The sequence below is a fragment of the Gavialis gangeticus genome, unplaced genomic scaffold (assembly GCF_001723915.1).
Source record: "Gavialis gangeticus isolate Ggan-Ray unplaced genomic scaffold, GavGan_comp1, whole genome shotgun sequence".
NCBI lineage: Eukaryota > Metazoa > Chordata > Crocodylia > Gavialidae > Gavialis > Gavialis gangeticus.
The window spans coordinates 253,773,737-253,781,321 of NW_017729032.1; positions in this window are offsets into that span (position 1 = coordinate 253,773,737).

Consider the following 7,585-nt stretch of genomic DNA (forward strand, 5'->3'; position numbering starts at 1 on the left):
ATCTGTGGATGCATGACAAGGTGCGATTAGCCTTCCTGACTGCATCCACACATTGGCGGCCCATGTTCATCTTGGAGTCTATAATGACTCCAAGATCCTTTTCTGCTTCTGCACTGATGGGAAGGGAGTTCCCCAGCCTATAGGTATGCTGCTGATTCTTTCTCCCCAGGTGCAGCACCTTGCACTTGTCAGTGTTGAATCCCATCTTATTCTCATCCTCCCACCCCTGTAACCTGTCCAGATCCAATTGCAGCCTATCCCTCCCTTCTAGCATGCCCACTTGTCCCCACATCTTAATGTCATCTGCAAATTTGAACAAGGTGCTTTTCACTCCCTCGTCCAAGTCGCTGTTGAAGATGTTGAACAGTGCGGGCCCGAGGACCAAGCCCTGGGGGACCCCACGGCCCACATCCCTCCAGGTGTTGCAGGTGTTGCACAGCCAGGGTGAGGCATGGGACAGAGCTGTAAGTGGCTCATCCAGGAGGTGCAGCTCCTGCTGCTACACACACCCCAGGAAATATGGGGGCATGTCCCCCCAGAGCTGCATGGACTGGGGTGGGCTGCCGCTGCAGGCTGGGGCCAGGGCAGCATTGGCCTCTTCCCAGTGGGGGGCTGAGCTGTGCTGTGCTCAGGGTGGGTGGCGGCAGCACTGGGAGGGGGCTACAGGTGGGGGGCTGCAGCCACCCTAAATTTGCCATAGCCCCTCTATCCTCCCTCCCAGCACCATCTCTACCCACCCCAGGCATAGCCCAGAGCAGCCCCAGCCCCAGCCCACAGTGGCATCTTGCTGTGCCCCGCACAGATCCATGGGCATATGCCCTCCATGCCCTCCTGGGGTGTGTGCAGTGGCAGGAGCCATCACTCCCTCCCCACAAGCCCTGGACGAGCTGCTCACAGCCCTGTCTCATGCCTGCCCCCACCCCAGCTGTGTAGGGCTTGCCCAAGTCCCACTCCCTCCTCACCCTGCCCTGTCCCCCACACAATTACCTCCTGGGGTGGGGGTGGGGTGCGCGCACACACACTCAGCCCCCCCCCCCCAATCATTTTGTCTCCATTTGCCTATGGTAACTAGTAACTTAACTGAGGGAACATCTCCTAATTACAAATTTCCTAATTCTCCTTAGGGAGCATGTTGAAATTACAGCTCCTATCACTACAGCCACCCTGGAATTTATTTCTTTGGAAATATCCAAGGTAAGGAACAAATATTGACTATTACTTGGAATCCCTACTTTTTAATGGCAATGCAGTCCTAAAATCTCAAGTACTAAATGTTATAATATATCTCTTAGCCCTTAAATCTCTACCATTTCTATAGTTCAGAGAAGAAGCCACTGATTGTAAGACAAAATCATACCAATCCTGGATCCTCAAGCAGGAGGAGTTTTGAGGAGAAACCCCTTTGACACACACTGATCCAAAGTAGTAGATGATTGAAGATGCTCAGGGATTTAGAATATTAGGATAATGCCCAAGGGAGAGCCAGTGGCAATGCCCAAGGCACAGGAGCAGTGAGGCAATCCGAAGTGCAAGATAAATGTGCTGATCACACAGATATCACCTTATACTTCAATGAAGTGGTGATGGCTTTTGATTATAAGACACTACTCTTATGGGTCTGGTTTGAGAAGTGAATACCTAATGAGAACTATGTTAAACCTTCCACTCTGACAACTTATTGGCACATTCTGTAACTCACACATTACAGTTGGGTCCATCTTAAGTTGTGCAACAAAAATTATTGTAATTATTGTAGGTGCTCCTAAATTGATTACTGAAAGATTATGCGTCACAGTCTATTACAAAAAAATCCAACATTCCCTTAAACAGAAGGGGTGCCCTCATGCCTTCATAAAAAGAAACAGCTGGCCTTGGAGGAAGTGGATAGAAGAATCCTCAACATCAAATCAAATAAAAGCAATTAGGCACCCCAGTGTTTACTGAAAAATGATCGGCAGAGTGACTCATTCCATTAGCTTCTCTGTTCTCATGCTCAAATGCCTTAAGATACTATGAGCTCAAATCTCAGCTGAGAATTCAATCATAAGGGGAGATGTTTAAGAGCCTCAAGGGTGACCTGCTGCATTATTACAGAACTCTGTATTCCAAAAGTTTGTCTTCTTAGTGATTAAGACAGACTGAAAATGAGGAGGTGGTAGAGGAGGAGGGAAGGCTTTCTGAAATTCTTATTCTATTGATTCAGAGAGTAATGCAATACAATAGGTGGCCTAGAGGGCTTGGAAATGGTCCAATTCCTTTTCTTCCCACCACCTCACTTTCAAAGACATTGCATACAAGTCCATGACCATATTCTGAGATTAAACACAAATAAATGCAAACTAAAATAAGTCCTAGAGGTCAGCAATTTAAGAATTACTGCAGCTGTTACTATTGTGTTTCTGTCAAGCATTTCCTTTATCATCACGCCACTTTTGTGTACTTGCCTCCCAATTTTATATCAAACCAAGTGCAAAACTGGTGCTGAAATCATAAACATTGCCATAATTAGTTTATGAAAGAACTTCCTTCTAACTAGGGAGTTAAGTCTTATAACCCTTCCTTTCTTTGAAGGACGACGACTTCTTTGAGTCATCAGGTTGGATTCTAAGGCTGTTCCTCTATCTTCCCAATCTGATAAATTTTGCTGCTGTCTAGTGTATCTCACAAAGGCCATTTTTCACATTATCATTTTGTGGGCCAAGTTTCTAGCTACCTGCACAACCCATCAAGACCCAAGTGTCTGACATAATACCATAAATTGAGAGACAAAAATTACTCAGGAAGTAACCTATGTGGTTTGTGGGATACATTTGTTCAATGGAAACAATATGGTGCCATGATTTTTTTTTAAGTTAAAGAACCCCAGATTTGTATGACAACTGTGTGAATTTAGGACTAAAATATTTGACATCTCTCAGAATAAGGGATAGTTGAGAATTATGTTTGTACTTCAAGCAATAGGCATGCAGTCCTCCTTAGGACCTATAAACCAAATTTAGGATAGGGTCCCTTTCTTCTGAATGGATAGGGTAGGACTTTTGTCAGCATTGAAACCCTTTAAATTGGAACCATTAACTGGTTCTATCTGTAAGCAACATTTTTTAAAATGAATTTCTGTGAGTCTTCCAGGAATAGGCTGTCAGTTTCTAGGCAAGGAGACATTCTGCAGGCCTAAATCCTAGAGATTAGCCTGTGTGGTAGGCAGTTTCCTTGTATTGTTCCTGGTAAGCTTTGGGCCAAGCAGGCTGTTCTAGTTGCTGAGCTTCCCTTGGAATAGATTTCTCTGTGCTGTTTCCAGAGGCAGAAAAAGGATCATCATGGATTCAAGACCTGCATCAGTGGGCAAGATGTTCCAGTTCTAAGGTTCCTCACTTGTGGATGCACCTAAGTCCTGTTAGCACACTCCCTTTCACATATAATTTCTTCATGACTAATATACCCTTATTTTCTAATGGTGCTCATTCATTGTAGAAGGAAAGCAGAAGGGAGTCCTGCATTCTCTTGATTCATGGTTTCTTTACCAGAGACTGTTTGAGTCAGCCTTTGTGCTACTGAGGTTGTGACTGAAGGCCCCAGGACCAAGTAGTGTTGGCTATGCTGCCAGTCCCTCATGGTCAAAGTTTCTAAAAATAGTTAGAGTTTCCTTGCTTTGTAGATATGAAATGCATCATCCTCACTAAGTTGTGGGAGAGACTGTTTTCACAGATTCACCCCCAAACTGAGTCACCTTCAGGATTCACCATATGACATGCATGGATATTCTTCCTAATTGGATTTACTTCTATGGTGTTTAGTCTCTATTTAAGGCTAGGGTGAAGCTTGATTTTGTCATTTTCATATCTGTGTGTATTATGACATTTGATATAAATGTACTTTTGCAATATTGTGATATAGCTGGAAGATTATCAGGTGAGGTGTTTAGCACACACTCAAGATACACTGTTCACCTGTAATGAGGAAATAACTCCTGTATAGCAAAGGTATCTGAGTGGAATGACTCCTCCTGGCAGAGGTATGCCAGGTAGCCAGGAAGGCCAGAAACTTCAGGAGAGTTCTGGTGACTCATGGGCAATCAAAATAATGCTTGTGTGTGTGGGGCACAGGACTTTTTAGAGCCTATCTAGGACAGAATAAGTGTCTTTGAAACCCAACCTTTGAAGCTGCAAGATCCCCAGCAAGTCAGGGCTGGTATAATCAGCAGGAAGGCTGATCTTGAAGAACTCTGGCATGGACAGCTAGAGAGAGCCAGATGAAAGGGTAAGAATCTGTGCTTGTTTTGCTGTTCAGACTCCAAATCTATGCTCCGCTTTACTAGCATAATCTTTTATCCTGTACAATTGTTGTTTTTACTCCTAATGGATTGCCTGTGGAAACTGTGATTTCTGAGCAACTGACACTCCAGGCTACTCTTTTCACTGAAAGGGAAACCTATACTTTCTTCCACAACCCAAACAAGGTGGCCACCTGGACCTGGCAGGAAATCCTTCACTACAGGTGCAGGGTCCAGTATAAAGGCCGGAAAAGATGAGGCTTGCTAGGTTAAAAAGTTAGCCCAGGACAAAACTGATAGTTGTTTGGGGCAAGTGGCAACACACTGGGGAGAAACTTGGGGCTCTGGGGCATCTCCCATGAATAGGTTTGTGACAGCTGTCTCTCACAATGTTCTCATAAATAAGCTAAAGATATAGAGTATAGATGAAAGTAGTATAATATGGGTGCCTAACTGCTTGCATAATTGAGTTGACAGAATAATCAACAGCTCAGCATCAAACTGAGAGGAGGTATCAAGTAAGATGTCCCAGGATCTTCCTGGTTCTGGTCCTGTTCCATAATTTTAACAATGACTTGGAGAAATGGATTGCGTGTACACCTAGTAAATTTGTGGATGACATGATGGTATCCATCCAGACAAATAGGCTGTTGATCAATTGATCTATGTCCACAGGGATTGGACTTATAGAGCATGTCCAGATGAGCGTGGATGTTTGGTGCCCTGGAGACAAGCTATTTGTCCCTGGGGAATGCCCATGCCATGTGCAGCTTGGATGCATGGCATGTTGCCCCAGGTGAGGTAGAGGAGGCTGGGGCCAGCACTGGGCTGGCCCTAAAAGTCTTACAAGGGGTCCTAGGCACCTCCCAGGGCTGCAGCAGCAGTGATTCTGCCACACAGAGCCTACTCGGCAGCCAGAGCATAGCTCCAGGTGGTCCAGCTCTGCTTTTGAGCAGCAAAAAAACAGAGCAGCACATGCATGGGCAATACACTCTTGCAATGCAGAAAACCTCTAAACGTGCTGTATGTGGCACCACAGATGTGTCTGCAGTGCAACATACTGCATGGCTGTGTTCATCTAGATGCAGCCATAGAGGACAGGATTAAGATTAAAAACAAACTTGATAAATTGGAGAGAAGATTTGAGATTCATCAGATAAAATTTGGCTGTGACGATGCACCAATACAAAATGGAGAAATGATTGGCTAGGTTACAGTACTGCATAAAAAGTAGGGCTGTGCAAAATTTTGCCAGGTGGTTTGTTTTGAAGCTGTTTCAATGCATTTTGAGCTTGAAACAGTGAAATTGAAATGAATCAAAAGCCTTTGAAACAGCTTCAAAATGAAACTAGGGGACTCGAAAGATTTCAAAAACTTCTGAAACATTTCAAGTTTCGAAGCCAGGCTTTGTTGGCTTCAGTGCTGGTCACAGCTGCCAGCAGCAGCAGCCTGCTGTCATCTGGCACAGATCCCGATGATTTTGGCACATCCCTCAACCCTTCCTGGGGTGCAGGCCCCCAGACCTGTGCGCCGTATGACCAGAGGCTGCTGCTACCCACTGGGGCAAGCGGCAGCACCAATCTTCCTGGTGTTGGGTGTGGGTTGTGCCTAGCACCGGTCCCAGCCGACAGCACCAGCCTTCTGTCATCTGGCAGGCAGATCAGGTCCCACCTGCATCCCTGGGATGCCTTCCAGGTGTGTGGGCCCCTGATCTGCATGCTGGATGACAGGAGGCTGGTTCTGCTGCCTGGGGCCAGGGTCAGCACCAGTCTTCCCAGAGCTGGGTGCTGGATGTGCCCAGCGCCGGTCCTAGGTGACTGCAGCAGCCCCCTGTGATCCATCAGGCTGATCAGGGGCCTGCACCCCTAGGAGGAGTCCAGCACAGCCCCGTGGCCCTCCCGGTGTGCGGGCTCCCAGATCTGCACACGGGATGACAGGAGGCTGCCGCTGCCAGCAAGTGACAGGAAGTTTGCTTGTCAACACCTTAAAGAGCAGTTTCCCAGAAACCTCTCACCTATTTCCTTGAAACTTGGCAGGCTTCATGCCCTCAGAAGAGGCTACCATTCCTGTGAGTTTCATCTGAATCAGGCATGAAATGACAAAGTTATAGGCAGTTTTGTGTTTCCCTATTATAGCCTATGGGCAAAACATTGAAACAGCAAAACAGTTTCGACAAAATGAAACAGAATGGTGCTTTCAAAATGAAATGAAATTTGAAATGAAACACTGTTCCACTGAACATCGAAACAGAAGTCGAAGCAGAATGGTGCTGTTTCACACAGCCCTAATAAAAAGGTCATGGAGGTTATAGTGGAGTGCAAGCTGACTGTGACTCAACAGTATAATAGCGTTGCAAATCCCAGTAGCCTATTGGGATCTATTAATAGAAGTATTATATCCAAGCCACCAGGAAGTAGTATATCCAATCCAAGAAAGGATTCTTTAATTCCATTCGGCACTGGTGAGGCCTCCCCTGGAGTGCTGTGTCCAGTATGAGCACCACACTTGAAGAAAGATATGGATAAAGTAAATTGAAGAAAGAGGGAGTTGCAGAAGAGTGAACTGAGGTGTTTACACTACCTCTTCCTTTGCCCTCTCTGGCAGATGACAGTATCAGTCACAGGAACCTCATGCGTAATGTTGGAACATTTGTAATGTTCCATACTATGCTAATAAAAATGAAAGAAGGATTTACTGAATCACCCACAGTACTTTTTGAAGGACCTGAGATTTACTTGGAGATTTCTAATCCTAGTGCATATATGAGATAGATCAGTTTCATAGTTTCATAGTTTCATAGATTTAGGGTCGGAAGGGACCTAGTAGATCTTCTAGCCCGACCCCCAGCCAGGGCGGGAGAACAACAAAAACCCCAGAACAAAAAACGGGACTCAAATGAGTCCAGCCAGGTAGGCATCCAGCCTCTTCTTAAAGACCCCTAGGGTAGGGGCCAGCACCACTTCCCTTGGAAGTTGGTTCCAGCTCCTAGCCGCCCTAACTGTGAAGTAGTTTTTGCGGCTGTCCAATCTATACCTCCTCTCCATCAACTTGTGCCCATTACTTTTTGTTATGCCAGCGGGCGCTAGGGGAAACAGCGTCGCCTCCAAACCCTTCTGGTCCCCCCTAGTGAGTTTATAGATGGTCACCAGGTCCCCCCTCAGCCTTCTCTTGTGGAGGCTGAATAGGTTCAGGTCCCGCAGTCTCTCACTGTAGGGTCTGCCCTGTTGTCCCCGGATCATGCGGGTGGCCCTCCTCTGGACCCTCTCCATGTTGTCCACATCCCTCTTGAAATGGGGCGCACAGAACTGGACACAA